The sequence below is a fragment of the Podarcis vaucheri genome (genome assembly GCF_965113315.1).
Source record: "Podarcis vaucheri genome assembly, chromosome: 17".
NCBI classification, from domain to species: Eukaryota; Metazoa; Chordata; class Lepidosauria; order Squamata; family Lacertidae; genus Podarcis; species Podarcis vaucheri.
In genome coordinates this window covers 19,126,886-19,142,992 of record NC_138755.1, presented here as the reverse complement: position 1 = coordinate 19,142,992, position 16,107 = coordinate 19,126,886, and the positions used below count along the sequence as shown (strand labels likewise).

At 44.1% G+C, this 16,107-nt stretch overlaps 1 pseudogene across 1 annotated transcript; it reads left to right on the top strand.

The window, feature by feature from the left end:
• The first annotated feature begins 5,422 nt into the window (after positions 1–5,422).
• Positions 5,423–7,745, top strand: LOC309522483 (large ribosomal subunit protein eL27-like; annotated as a pseudogene). Its single transcript has 3 exons — positions 5,423–5,627; positions 6,973–7,095; positions 7,646–7,745. The product of its transcript is annotated as a large ribosomal subunit protein eL27-like (transcript).
• Positions 7,746–16,107: the final 8,362 nt, after the last annotated feature.

Sequence of the window (16,107 nt, the reverse complement as noted above, 5' to 3'; positions counted from 1 at the left end):
TCGCCGAAGAATTGATGCTTTTGAATTATGGTGTTGGAGAAGACTCTTGAGAGTCCCATAGACTGCAAGAAGATCAAACCTCTCCATTCTTAAGGAAATCAGCCCTGAGTGCTCACTGGAAGGACAAATCCTGAAGCTGAGGCTCCAATACTTTGGCCACCTTGTGAGAAGAGAAGACTCCCTGGAAAAGACCCTGATGTTGGGAAAGATGGAGGGCACAAGGAGAAGGGGACGACAGAGGACGAGATGGTTGGACAGTGTTCTCGAAGCTAGTAAAATCAGTTTGACCAAACTGCGGAAGGCAGTGGAAGACAGAAGTGCCTGGCGTGCTCTGGTCCCTAGGGTCACGAAGCGTCAGACACGACTAAACGACTAAACAACAACAAACAACATTCCATCATCATCACCATCATCACCATTTTATTATTTGTACCCTGCCCATCTGACTGGGTTACCCCAGCCACTCTGAGCATGCTTCCCTTTTAATTTTGTTGTAAATTAAATTTTATTAAACAAGAAATTTTTTATTAAACAAGAAAAACCTTAAAGTACGTACGATATTACCATACAAACATTCAATGAATTGTAGAGATCGTAAAGAGTATAAATAGAAAAAAGAACAGAAGAAGAAGAAAGAAAGAGAAGGAAAAGAGATGAACGCGTGAATAGAAAGAGAACATAATTATATCTTTGCGGATTAGTGAAGAAAAGAAACTTCTGGCTAAGCCCATTGTACTGATTTACAATTAAACTATTATTTACACTGGAGAAGGAACTGGCAACCCACTCCAGTATTTTGCCATGAACACTCCATGGACAAAAGGAGAAGCTTTGAGAAGAAATTCCAAAGCATGCTCTGGTTCATGGGTCACAGAAAGTTGAGCAGGACTAAGACGACTGAACGATGAACGATTATTTACAGTTACACAAAGTTGTTTTTCTTTGACCTAATTTGACATTTTCCAACAAATGTTTTATACTGTATGGCTCATTCAATATCTGCCAGAAAGCTTTTATTGTCACAGTACCCTTTGAGATATTCCTTAATTTTATATATATTTTATATATTTTATATATATATATATGCTTTCGTAGATTTTCACGGGTACAGGAATGCAGGTTTTGGTGTCTTCGGGTGTCTTCCCGTGTAAGAGTCGGGGTGTCTGTGCGACGTTTCGACGAGGTCTCACTCGTCATCTTCAGGCTGGTGCTTTCGGCTTCTTGTTACTGGAACAGAGCTGATTTACAATTAAATTTGGCCAGTAACAAGAAGCCGAAATCTGTTCCAGTAACAAGAAGCCGAAAGCACCAGCCTGAAGATGACGAGTGAGACCTCGTCGAAACGTCGCACAGACACCCCGACTCTTACACGGGAAGACACCCGAAGACACCAAAACCTGCATATATATATATGCAGGTTTTGGTGTCTTCGGGTGTCTTCCCGTGTAAGAGTCGGGGTGTCTGGGCGACGTTTCGACGAGGTCTCACTCGTCATCTTCAGGCTGGTGCTTTCGTGAAGATGACGAGTGAGACCTCGTCGAAACGTCGCCCAGACACCCCGACTCTTACACGGGAAGACACCCGAAGACACCAAAACCTGCATTCCTGTACCCGTGAAAATCTACGAAAGCATATATATATATATATATATATATCTCACCTCTACGGGGAGGAAACCCTCCAGCTGACAAGAACCTACGAGAAACTAGAAATCCGAAGAGCCACCATCTTATGTGATCTCCTGTTCCTAACAAGAAGCCGAAAGCACCAGCCTGAAGATGACGAGTGAGACCTCGTCGAAACGTCGCACAGACACCCCGACTCTTACACGGGAAGACACCCGAAGACACCAAAACCTGCATTCCTGTACCCGTGAAAATCTACGAAAGCAAATATCTCACCTCTACGGGGAGGAAACCCTCCAGCTGACAAGAACCTACGAGAAACTAGAAATCCGAAGAGCCACCATCTTATGTGATCTCCTGTTCCTAACAAGAAGCCGAAAGCACCAGCCTGAAGATGACGAGTGAGACCTCGTCGAAACGTCGCACAGACACCCCGACTCTTACACGGGAAGACACCCGAAGACACCAAAACCTGCATTCCTGTACCCGTGAAAATCTACGAAAGCAAATATCTCACCTCTACGGGGAGGAAACCCTCCAGCTGACAAGAACCTACGAGAAACTAGAAATCCGAAGAGCCACCATCTTATGTGATCTCCTGTTCCTAACAAGAAGCCGAAAGCACCAGCCTGAAGATGACGAGTGAGACCTCGTCGAAACGTCGCACAGACACCCCGACTCTTACACGGGAAGACACCCGAAGACACCAAAACCTGCATTCCTGTACCCGTGAAAATCTACGAAAGCAAATATCTCACCTCTACGGGGAGGAAACCCTCCAGCTGACAAGAACCTACGAGAAACTAGAAATCCGAAGAGCCACCATCTTATGTGATCTCCTGTTCCTAACAAGAAGCCGAAAGCACCAGCCTGAAGATGACGAGTGAGACCTCGTCGAAACGTCGCACAGACACCCCGACTCTTACACGGGAAGACACCCGAAGACACCAAAACCTGCATTCCTGTACCCGTGAAAATCTACGAAAGCAAATATCTCACCTCTACGGGGAGGAAACCCTCCAGCTGACAAGAACCTACGAGAAACTAGAAATCCGAAGAGCCACCATCTTATGTGATCTCCTGTTCCTAACAAGAAGCCGAAAGCACCAGCCTGAAGATGACGAGTGAGACCTCGTCGAAACGTCGCACAGACACCCCGACTCTTACACGGGAAGACACCCGAAGACACCAAAACCTGCATTCCTGTACCCGTGAAAATCTACGAAAGCAAATATCTCACCTCTACGGGGAGGAAACCCTCCAGCTGACAAGAACCTACGAGAAACTAGAAATCTGAAGAGCCACCATCTTATGTGATCTCCTGTTCCTAACAAGAAGCCGAAAGCACCAGCCTGAAGATGACGAGTGAGACCTCGTCGAAACGTCGCACAGACACCCCGACTCTTACACGGGAAGACACCCGAAGACACCAAAACCTGCATTCCTGTACCCGTGAAAATCTACGAAAGCAAATATCTCACCTCTACGGGGAGGAAACCCTCCAGCTGACAAGAACCTACGAGAAACTAGAAATCCGAAGAGCCACCATCTTATGTGATCTCCTGTTCCTAACAAGAAGCCGAAAGCACCAGCCTGAAGATGACGAGTGAGACCTCGTCGAAACGTCGCACAGACACCCCGACTCTTACACGGGAAGACACCCGAAGACACCAAAACCTGCATTCCTGTACCCGTGAAAATCTACGAAAGCAAATATCTCACCTCTACGGGGAGGAAACCCTCCAGCTGACAAGAACCTACGAGAAACTAGAAATCCGAAGAGCCACCATCTTATGTGATCTCCTGTTCCTAACAAGAAGCCGAAAGCACCAGCCTGAAGATGACGAGTGAGACCTCGTCGAAACGTCGCACAGACACCCCGACTCTTACACGGGAAGACACCCGAAGACACCAAAACCTGCATTCCTGTACCCGTGAAAATCTACGAAAGCAAATATCTCACCTCTACGGGGAGGAAACCCTCCAGCTGACAAGAACCTACGAGAAACTAGAAATCCGAAGAGCCACCATCTTATGTGATCTCCTGTTCCTAACAAGAAGCCGAAAGCACCAGCCTGAAGATGACGAGTGAGACCTCGTCGAAACGTCGCACAGACACCCCGACTCTTACACGGGAAGACACCCGAAGACACCAAAACCTGCATTCCTGTACCCGTGAAAATCTACGAAAGCAAATATCTCACCTCTACGGGGAGGAAACCCTCCAGCTGACAAGAACCTACGAGAAACTAGAAATCCGAAGAGCCACCATCTTATGTGATCTCCTGTTCCTAACAAGAAGCCGAAAGCACCAGCCTGAAGATGACGAGTGAGACCTCGTCGAAACGTCGCACAGACACCCCGACTCTTACACGGGAAGACACCCGAAGACACCAAAACCTGCATTCCTGTACCCGTGAAAATCTACGAAAGCAAATATCTCACCTCTACGGGGAGGAAACCCTCCAGCTGACAAGAACCTACGAGAAACTAGAAATCCGAAGAGCCACCATCTTATGTGATCTCCTGTTCCTAACAAGAAGCCGAAAGCACCAGCCTGAAGATGACGAGTGAGACCTCGTCGAAACGTCGCACAGACACCCCGACTCTTACACGGGAAGACACCCGAAGACACCAAAACCTGCATTCCTGTACCCGTGAAAATCTACGAAAGCAAATATCTCACCTCTACGGGGAGGAAACCCTCCAGCTGACAAGAACCTACGAGAAACTAGAAATCCGAAGAGCCACCATCTTATGTGATCTCCTGTTCCTAACAAGAAGCCGAAAGCACCAGCCTGAAGATGACGAGTGAGACCTCGTCGAAACGTCGCACAGACACCCCGACTCTTACACGGGAAGACACCCGAAGACACCAAAACCTGCATTCCTGTACCCGTGAAAATCTACGAAAGCAAATATCTCACCTCTACGGGGAGGAAACCCTCCAGCTGACAAGAACCTACGAGAAACTAGAAATCCGAAGAGCCACCATCTTATGTGATCTCCTGTTCCTAACAAGAAGCCGAAAGCACCAGCCTGAAGATGACGAGTGAGACCTCGTCGAAACGTCGCACAGACACCCCGACTCTTACACGGGAAGACACCCGAAGACACCAAAACCTGCATTCCTGTACCCGTGAAAATCTACGAAAGCAAATATCTCACCTCTACGGGGAGGAAACCCTCCAGCTGACAAGAACCTACGAGAAACTAGAAATCTGAAGAGCCACCATCTTATGTGATCTCCTGTTCCTAACAAGAAGCCGAAAGCACCAGCCTGAAGATGACGAGTGAGACCTCGTCGAAACGTCGCACAGACACCCCGACTCTTACACGGGAAGACACCCGAAGACACCAAAACCTGCATTCCTGTACCCGTGAAAATCTACGAAAGCATATATATATATATATATATATATATATATATTTCATTCCTTATTAACTTCTTGCTAGTTGTAAGTACTCTATTAATTTGGCTTGTCACTCAATCTTTGGAGGGATGATTTTGCTCTTCCAATTTCTTGCTATTAGAATCCTTGCTGCAGTTGATGGATACACGAATAGTGGTCTAAACTTATTTTTAATTTCTACTGTCATAAGTCCTAATAGAAATGCCTCAGGTTTTTTAGGGAATGGGATCTTAAACGTTTTCTTTAATTCGTTATAAATGATGTCCCAAAAATCTTTTCACATTCTCACCACATCTGCATATATGTTCCAATATGGGGCATGCTTCCAACATGTATTAAAACATAAGAAAGCATGAAACATGTTTTTCTCTTCCGGTGTGGGTGCCATTGCTGCTGCAGCTTCAAGATGGGTGAGTTTATGAAACCAAGGAAAGTAATCCTTGTCCTTGCTGGGCGTTACTCTGGATGCAAAGCTGTTATTGTTAATAATATGGATGGTGGCACCTCTGACTGCCCTTACAGGCATGCTCTGGTGGCTGGCATTGATCACTACCCACACAAAGTGATGGCCAGCATGGGGAAGAGGAAGAAGAAGAAGAAGAAATTTTAATTTATACCTCGCCCTTCCCAGTTCAAAAACCGGGCTCAGGGCGGCTAACAACAAATTTAAAACACTTAATTAAAAAAACAGCATAAAATGCACTATAAAAACATGAATAACAATAAAATTCAAAAATAAAAAATTAATTAGATAATCCCCAGGGCTAGCTAGCTGAATTGGTCCTACTTGGGCCAGTGAGGAGGCCAGGGGAGAATTAGCTGTAGGGTCTCAGAGCGGGTGATCTTCATAAAAGGGGAGGGGAGGGAAGGAAGGGAAATAAAAGATCAGGCTGAATTCAAATTAAAGGCCAGGCGGAATAGCTCTGTCTTACAGGCCCGATGGAAGGAGGTTAAATCCTGAAGGGCCCTGGTCTCATGGGACAGAGCATTCCACCAGGTCGGAGCCATCACTGAAAAGGCCCTGGCCCTGGTGGTGGATAGTCTGACTTTCCTTAGGGCCTGGGACCTCTAAACTATGATTGTTCATGGACCTTAAGGTCCTCTGCAGGGCATACGAGGAGAGACGGTCCCGTAGATACAAGGGCTCTAAGCCACAAAGGGCTTTAAAGGTCAAGAAGAAGAAGAAGAAGAAGAAGATGATGATGATAATAATAATAATAATAATAATAATAATAATAATAATAATAATAATAATAATTTATACCCCGCCCATCTGGCTGAGTTTCCCCAGCCACTCTGGGTGGCTTCCAATCAAGTGTTAAAAACAATACAGCATTAAATATTAAAAACTTCCCTAAACAGGGCTGCCTTCAGATGTCTTTTAAAAAGAAGATAGCTGCTTATCTCCTTCACATCTGAAGGGAAGGTGTTTCACAGGGTGGGTGCCACTTCCGAGAAGGCCCTCTGTTTGGTTCCCTGTAACCTCACTTCTCACAATGAGGGAGCCAGCAGAAGGCCCTCGGCGCTGGATTTCAGTGTCCGGGTAGAACGATGGGGGGAAACGCTCCTTCAGGTATACTGGACCGAGGCCTTTTAGGGCTTTAAAGGTCAGCACCAACACTTTGAATTGTGCTTGGAAACGCACTGGGAGCCAATGCAGGTCTCTCAGGACCGGTGTTATGTAGTCCCGGCGGCCACTCCCAGTCACCAGTCTAGCTGCCGCATTCTGGATTAATTGCAGTTTCCGGGTCACCTTCAAAGGTAGCCCCACGTAGAGCGCATTGCAGCAATCCTAGAGAGAGATAACTAGAGCATGCACCACTCTGGCAAGACAGTTCGCAGGCAGGTAGGGTCTTAGCCTGCGTACCAGGTGGAGCTGGTAGACAGCCGTCCTGGACACAGAATTAGCCTGTGCCTCCATGGACATCTGTGAGACTGCCAAGTGTTCCAAGATCAAGTCCTTTGTGAAGGTCTACAGTTACAACCACTTGATGCCTATCAGGTACTCCATGGATATTCCCCTTGACAAGACTGTTGTCAACAAGGATGTCTTTATTATTTTTTTATTCATTTTTCTTTTTCATTCATTACATTTCATTACATTACTTTTACTCTATATGCCTCCCTCCCTCCCCTTCAGGTCTTCCCCCAACTTCCACTTCTGGTTCGTTTCTTTTTTCAGCCACTTTGCTATCTCCTAAAGGAAAAAGTTATTAATAACATAACATCAAGCCTAAAAACATAAAAATAAAAGTAAATACACTATAATATTTCACTGTTTTCTAAACATTTTCTAATACAAATAATGTGAACGTTTATTTAAATCCTGCCATCAAGTCTATTGACTTTGTTTCTGCAAATATAATATAAATGGTTTCCATTCTTTTTCAAAGTCGCTGTTGTCTTTTTCTCTTAGTCTTTCTGTCATTTTTGCCAGTTCTGCATAGTTCATCAACTTCTCTTGCCATTGTTCTTTAGCTGGTATTTCTCCAGTCTTCCAATTTTGTGCAGTCGACATTCTTGCTGCTGTAGTGGCATACATAAATAAAGTCCTCATTTCTTTTGGTATGTCTTGACCTAAAATACCTAGCAAAAAGGCTTAACAAGGACCCTGCGCTGAATTGTAAAGCCTGGCAAGAGGCCAAAGTGAAATTTGAGGAGAGATACAGGCAAGAACAAATGGTTTTTCCAGAAGCTCAAATTCTGAGTGGCATGCAATTGCACCAATAAATATTTCTGAAAAGCCAAAAAAGAAAAAGAAAGCATTAAACATTAAAAAAAACCTTCCCTATACAGTACTGCCATCAGATGTCTTCTAAAAGTTACTTATCTCCTTGGCTCGGGGGTTCCATAATTCTATACCCTCCAACATTTCTCTGATGAAAACAGGGACGTCCTAAGGAAAAGCGGGACATTCCAGGGTCAAATCAGAGACTGGGACGGCTTCTGTAAATCTGGGACTGTCCCTGAAAAATAGGGGCATTTGGAGGGTCTGAGCTTTTCCCCAAATTGAAGGCTAATGTAAGAAATTTAGAGCAGCTACCTCTAGCTGACATTCATGTAGGGCAACAATGAAGCCACAGCTGGAAGACACTTGCAAGGGCAGTGCTGTTAATGTGAACTGGTACGCCCCCACAGAGGCTGTGCCTCTCTGAACTAATCCAGAATGTGGCAGCTAGACTGGTGACTGGGAGCAGCCGCTGAGACCACATAACACTGGTCTTGAAAGACCTACATTGGTTCCCTGTACGTTTCCAAGCACAATTCAAAGTGTTGGCGCTGACCTTTAAAGCCCTAAATGGCCTCGGTCCTGTATACCTGAAGGAGTGTCTCCACCCCCATCATCCAGCCCGGACACTGAGGTCCAGCACTGATGGCCTTCTGGCGGTTCCCTCATTGTGAGAAGTGAGGTTACAGGGAACCAGACAGAGGGCCTTCTCGGTAGTGGCGCCCGCCCTGTGAAACGCCCTCCCTTCAGATGTGAATGAGATAAGCAGCGATCTTCTTTTTAAAGGACATCTGAAGGCAGCCCTGTTTAGGGAAGTTTTTAATGACTGTTGTTTTAATGTATTTTTAATCTTTTGCTGGAAGCTGCCCAGAGTGGGGTGGGGTAGAAATAAATAATAATAATAATAATAATAATAATAATAATAATAATAATAATAATAATCTGAAGGAGCTGTTCGGATTTCAGAAGAAATTCCCATCAGAGACTCCCCTGAAATGCAAAAAGCAGCTCAGGAGAGACTATTTTTGTGGCAGGGAGAAAAAGAGTTAAACTTTTCCCCCACCCCAGGTCCAGAGACTGCTGGAGCATTTACCTGGCTGCTATTACATTACAACAACAACAACAGCAGCAGCAGCAGCAGCAGCAGCAAGCGGTGCTAATGACATTAATGCAATTAACTTCAGCTACTGTAGTTTAGCTGTGAGTGAGCTGATTCTCTCCTGTAGAAATCCACAGCTGATTTTACACAGCAACTTTGGCTCTGATGAACAGCCTGGAGAATGGAAGCTTCAGGGTTGAGAAGCATTTTTAATTCCCCCCCCCTCTCTCTCTCCTCTTCAGTCTTCCCACGTTACAAGCTGCAAGAAAGCAGATCTCCTGTCTCACTTATTAGGACTTGGGAGTTTATTCGTGTCTGTTGACAGGGCTCCTGGTTAGACTTTGGGATCTACACACTTGGAAGAAGACTGTTATGCAAAGTAGTCCCTGCACCTCGCCTGTAGTACTCTGAGCATTCACCCTTGTGTTTGCTGGAGCATCAGGCAAATTCTTCACAGAGCAGTGTTAAAAGAAAGTGCCTTGTATACTACTGTAAAGCGTGGGGAAGGGGGAAAGAGCAAAAGAAACATGCCTTCATTGATCGCATATGGGATTCTAATTAGGGGATTAAAGAGAACATAATATTCAGAGTTCATTATTCAAAAGCAGTTACAAGGTTCAAGAGTTCTCTCCATCTGGTTTAAAAGCAAGGTTTTGAGAAGTCGAATATGAAGCAGAGCAGAGCGAGGACTCTCTCTCTCTGGAGCAAAACAAGAAAGCGAGTACCCAGTAGCTCTGAGTATCAGAGATATTTCACCCACACGGCTTACAGCAGCTCCTGCTTCAATCAGGTTAGTAATGTGAATGCAAAACTGATCAGAACGGTCTCCCTGCTTTGTTCTTCTGTATGATCAACAATCAGATCTATCTATCATCTCTCTATATCATCTATCATCTATCTATCATCTATCTATCTATCATCTATCTATCTATCTATCTATCTATCTATCATCTATCTATCTATAATTTATCTATCTATCTATCATCTATCTATCTATCTATCTATCTATCTATCTATCTATCTATCTATATCTATCATCTCTATCTCTCTATCTACTGTATCTATCTATCATCTATCTATCTCTATATCTATCTATCATCTATCTATCATCATCTATCTATCATCATCTATCTATCTATCTATCTATCTATCTATCTATCATCTATCTATCTATCTATCTATCTATCTATCTATCATCTATCTATCTATCTCTAGCTATCATCTCTCTATCTATCTTCTATCTATCTATCTATCTATCTATCATCTATCTATCTATCTATCTATCTATCATCTATCATCTATCTATCTATCTATCTCTATCTATCTATCTATCTATCATCTATCTATCTATCTATCTATCTATCTATCTATCTATCTATCTATCTCTATCTATCTATCTATCTATCTATCTATCTATCTATCTATCTATCATCTATCTATCTATCATCTATCTATCTATCTATCTATCTATCTATCTATCTATCTATCTATCATCTATCTATCTATCTATCATCTATCATCTATCTATCTATCTATCTAATCTATCTATCATCTATCTATCTATCATCTATCTATCTAGCTATCTATCATATATCTATCATCTATCACCTCCTCAGACATATAGGTTCACACCACCATTTTGGGCCACCACAGAGCTCACCTTTCCTTGAAGTGAAATGCAAACAAACGCAGATCCAAAAAGGCAATTCAGGAGAATCGCTTCTCCCCGTTGCCGCCCCTTGGTTCAAAAGGGGTCCGGGGTCAAAAGGGGTCCGGGGACAGAGGGGAAAGCGCGCGCGCACCTTCCCCTCTGTCCCCTCTTTTGAAGCAAGGGGCGGAGGGGAGAAGATCGCTTCTCCCCGTTGCCGCCCCTTGGTTCAAAAGGGGTCCGGGGACAGAGGGGAAGGTGCCCGGAGATTGCGGGGCTGGCAACAGGGAGAAGCGATCTTTTTTCTCTTTGTTTCTTACTTTTTATATGTTTTTATCTGTTTTGCTTTGTGTGTGATAATGTTGTTTTCTTTTTGGTTTGATTGGAAGGTTGGTTTTATTGTTTAAAATCTCAATAAATATTTTATATATATAAAAAAAACAACGGGGAGAAGCGATCTTCTCCCCGCCGCCCCTTGCTTCAAAAGAGGTCCGGGGTGTGGGGGCAAGCTTCGTTTTGCGAAGCAAGCCCATAGGGAAATTCGTTTTGCGAAGCAACTCAAAAACGAAAAAACCTTTTGCCTTGCGAGTTTTTCGTCTCGCGAGGCGTTCGTCTTGCGGGGCACCACTGTATTCCAATTTCCTCACACAGTCACAATAACCCTCTGTAAATAGCTCCCTCATTTACCACATGATGATGATGACGACGACAACAACAACAACATATTCATACACATCCCATCTGGCTGAGTTTCCCCAGCCACTCTGGGCAGCTCCCAACAGAATATTAAAAACAGAATAAAACATCAAACATTAAAAACTTCCTTAAACAGGGTTGCCTTCAGATGTCTTCTAAGAGTTAGATAGTTGTTTATTTCCTTGACATCTGATGGGAGGGCGTTCCACAGGTCGGGCACCACTACCGAGAAGGCCCTCTGCCTGGTTCCCTGTAACCTCGGAGGTGGACCTCAGTGTCTGGGCTGAACGATGGGGCTGGAGACGCTCCTTCAGATACATCACGGGGTGTAACCCAAACCATGTTTCATGTACAGCAACTGGGAAGAGTCGAAGGGTTAACTAACCAGTTGTATGTTGGTAAACTAGGTGCAGAACTGGAAATCGTAGTCAATCGAGGATCCAGACTCCTCACTTTCCCGTGTAATCTCTCCTGTCACAATGATTTGTAATCGTGCGCATAAAGCAACACCCGAAGAAGGCTTATTGTTAACAAAGCAGTAATGCAATTCTTTTTGATGTTGGGCTCTGTTTGTTTGTTCTAATATAAAACAGATTTCTTACCTGCATAAAAGAGTCGCAAGGCATTTCTGACTTTGTTTCCCACCCCCCTCCACAAGACTGTATATTCTTCTACTGCTTGGTAACTGCAGGAGATTGGTGAGCAAATTTATTAGGCATGCATTGTGCCCATGGAAATAGATGAAGAATGATTTGTCATGAGTCTCTCTTTGTTTCGATAAAATGCACAGCTCTCAGATGAGAGATATATCTGCATTTCTCTTTTGTCTTCTTCCTCTTTTCTGTTGCCTTATTGCTTGGAGCTACAATCCTATTGTCCTTGCAGCTTTCCTTGCAATTCCTTTTTGTCTGCAATCATTCTCAAAATAGTGGTGGGGTGTTTTTTATTTGCCCTAGGGAAGTTCCACACAGGACTATAGCAGAGGGCCTGTGTTGTATGGCAGGATGCAACCATGATATTAAAGATCTGCACCCTTTATAAGCGTTCAGAATTGTTCCTTTTTAAGAACTAATCACAGTGAACAATGAAGCCATGCTGGGAAAAGTGTGGGGATCCCAGGAATAAGAGAAGCACACCTGTCTGCTGCCTCTGGAATGCTACAGAGTTCTAAATGCACAGCCTTCCAGTTTATCATTGTCCTAGAAGTGTGTTGGCCCTCCAAATGTTGCAGGACTATTATGAATAATAATGTTATTATTTGTACCCCGCCTATCTGACTGGGTTTCCCCAGCCACTCTAGGTGGCTTCAAGCAAATGTAAAAGCATAATAAAGCATCAAACGTTAAAAACTTCCCTATACAGTGGTACCACAGGTTAAGAACTTAATTCGTTCTGGAGGTCTGTTCTTAACCTGAAACTGTTCTTAACCTGAGGTACCACTTTAGCTAATGGGACCTCCCACTGCCATCGCGTGATTTCTGTTCTCATCCTGAAGCAAAGTTCTTAACCCAAGGTGCTGTTTCAGGGTTAGCGGAGTCTGAACCTAAAGCGTCTGTAACCCGAGGTACCACTATATAGGGCTGCCTTCAGATGTCTTCTAAAAGTTGTATAGTTCTTTATCTCCTTGACATCTGATGGGGTGGTCGTGTTCCACAGGGCAGGTGCCACTACTGAGAAGTGTTTGATTCACTTCACTTCTCACAGTGAGGGAAGCGCCAGAAGGCTCTTTGAGCATGGGCATAGCCAAGGGGGGCAGGCGGAGGGGAGCTGCCCTCCCCATCAATTAAAAAATTAGAAAAACTTAACTAACTGACCAATTACATCGGTTTTGCTTCCCCAACAAAGTCCTGCCCCCACCCTAACAAAAATACTGGCTACGCCCATGCTTCGGACCTGGACCTCAGTGTCCGGGCTGAATGATGGGGGTGGAGACGCTCCTTTAGGTATACAGGACTGAGGCCATTTAAGACTTTAAATGTCAACACCAATACTTTGAATTGTGCTCGGAAATGTACTGGGAGCCAATGTAGATTCTTTAGGACCAGTGTTATAGGGTCCCGGCAGCCACTCCCAGTTACCAGTCTGGCAGGCGCATTCTGGATTAGCTGTAGTTTCCACGTCACCTTCAAAGGTAGTCCCACGTAGAGCGCATTGCAGTAGTCCAAGCTGGAGGTAACCAGAGCATGCACCACTCTGGCAAGACAGTGCACAGGCAGGTAGGGTCTCAGCCAGCGTAGAAAGCTGCCCTAAACACAGAATTATAATGTCCCTAGAATATTGCTCACAAATGTGTGTGGAATGGGAGCATTTCTGACTCAGGTTAATAAATCAGGTATACAGTGGTACCTCAGGTTACAGACGCTTCAGGTTACATATGCTTCAGGTTACAGACTCTGCTAACCCGGAAATAGTACCTCGGGTTAAGAACTTTGCTTCAGGATGACAACAGAAATCATGCTCGGGCGGCAAGGCAGCAGCGGGAGGCCCCATTAGCTAAAGTGGTGCTTCAGGTTAAGAACAGTTTCAGGTTAAGAACAGACCTCCGGAACGAATTAAGTACGTAACCTGAGGTACCACTGTATCTGAGTTTCTGTGGGTATGTCATCATTCTTAGAAAGTAAGGGAAAGGAGGGAGGATGGAAAGGAGTAAGGCGTAACGGTAACATAATGATTGCAGATCATCGTTAACAATTAAAAAAGAAGAAGATGGCGATTGGCATAGGCCCCCCCACCCCTTTTGGGGTTCACAGTGCACCAGGAAGGAGACAGTTGCTGACTTACTGCTTGAAAGACGGCCGCCTTTCCTCGTCATTTGAAAATGAACTTAAAAAGAAAACAGATTTGTGTAGATAAGATCTCACAGAGCCCCAAATATATTTCAGCTTCAGAATGAAATATCAGAACGGGAAATGTGACATCTGAATGTCACTGGAGCAATATTTCCATATAAGAGAGAGGGAGGGAAAGTACTTATTCTTCCTTAATCCTAGCAACCAGTTAAGAACACAGGCTGGAGATGGATGACAATTCTGCCGACTCTGCCTATGGATGGGGAAGGTACAAAATAGTAATGTCTCCAGCTCCATCGTTCAGCCCAGACGCTGAGGTCCAGCTCCAAGGGCCTTCTGGGGGTTTCCTCATTGTGAGAAGCCAAGTTACAGGGAACCAGGCAGAGGGCCTTCTCAGTGGTGGCGCCTGCCCTGTGGAATGCCCTCCCATCAGATGTCAAGGAAACAAACAACTATCTGATTTTTAGAAGACATCTGAAGGCAGCCCTGTTTAGGGAAGTTTTTAATGCTTGATGTTTTATTCTGTTTTTAATATTCCGTTGGGAGCCACGCAGACTGGCTGGGGAAACCAAAGGAACGCAGACCTGGGGGAATGCCTAGATCCCAATGAACTCTTGCTACTACTCGGCAGAGAGAGTGGGGGACACCCAACTTTTGAAACAATAAATTTTAATGTTCTCCCTGCCTCACCACAACACCAGCAGGCATCAGTGAATGTATTGCAATGCATTTCTGAGAGATGCAATCGGAAGTCCAGTGTGCCTGAAAAACCAGCTTTTGCCAGATAAGACGTAATCTAAGGTCCAGGGAAAAATTATTCCACTTTCAAACTGTAGTCACCCATTGTATATTTCTCTGGCTGAATACGACAGTGAACCAATGTGATGCCGATATAATATAGGGAAGTATCCCTGGAAAACATCCCTGATATCTCATCGAGTTCTAGCAAATGTTCTATCTTCTAACTCCCACTAAATCTTTCTGCAAAGAACTGAGAGGAAAAAGTCCAGAAGAATCCTATTCATTCAATTAGCTAAAACCACTCTGGCATTTCAGAGGCATTCTGCTCTGATTGAGAAAATGTTGAAATGTCTCACGCACAAGAAAATACTTTTTTTCAAAAAAATAAATAGCTCATTGGAGTTGAATTAACATTCTACAAATGTCTTGATTTTATGGCTGGGCATTTCTTTGGTTCTGTACAAAATTAGTAATGCCAAATACTAAGACCTTGTTAATGTCTTAATCAGGTGATGGGCCCAACCAAGCATGCACAAAAGGATAATTTAAACCAGCTATCAGTTCTTAAGTGCAATTATGTTCCTTGTGTTTTCCTCTGCAGCAGCCTATATCTAACTTCTAGGCAGCCATGGCTCGAAGGTAGATACTTATGCCTTGAAACTGGGAGTGACTGCCGGGACACATTTCGTCAGGGAGTCAAGGGTCAACGGTCAAGACGAGCAGGTAGGGCCAGCAGCTACAAGTGTACAGTCATACCTCGGGTTGAATATGCTTCAGGTTGAGAGTTTCTGGGTTGTCATCTGTGGCGACCCGGAAGTAACGGAATGCGTTACTTCCGGGTTTCGCCGCTCACGCATGCGCAGATGCTCAAAATGATGTCATGCGCATGCACAGAAGCGGCAAATTGCGACTTGTGCACACGCAGACGCGGGTTGTGTTCGCTTCAGGATGTGAACGGGGCTCCGTAACGGACCCTGTTCGCATCCAGAGGTACCACTGTAGTAGTAGTAGTAGTAGTATTAATAATATAAAGGGGATAGCTTTGCAGCTGCCTATTATGAGGCTGCGGGCTGCGGTGTATATACAGAAGAAGAAAGCTGTTTATACAGTGGAGAAGGAAAAATAATAATATGAACAATGATTCAATCGCAATAAAAACCCCAATCCATTACTTGCAAATAATATGACTGAAACTTAATCATTTTTTTATGAAAAGAAATCCCATCAAACTAAAAAAAAAAAAAAAGTAAGAAAAAAATGAATACATTTGTATTAAAAATCTTTTGGATCGGAGATGTAATCTCTTAATTGAAGAAATGAAAACAGGAGAGAGTCATTCATTTGACTGTCTTAAAGCCTCAAGATGAA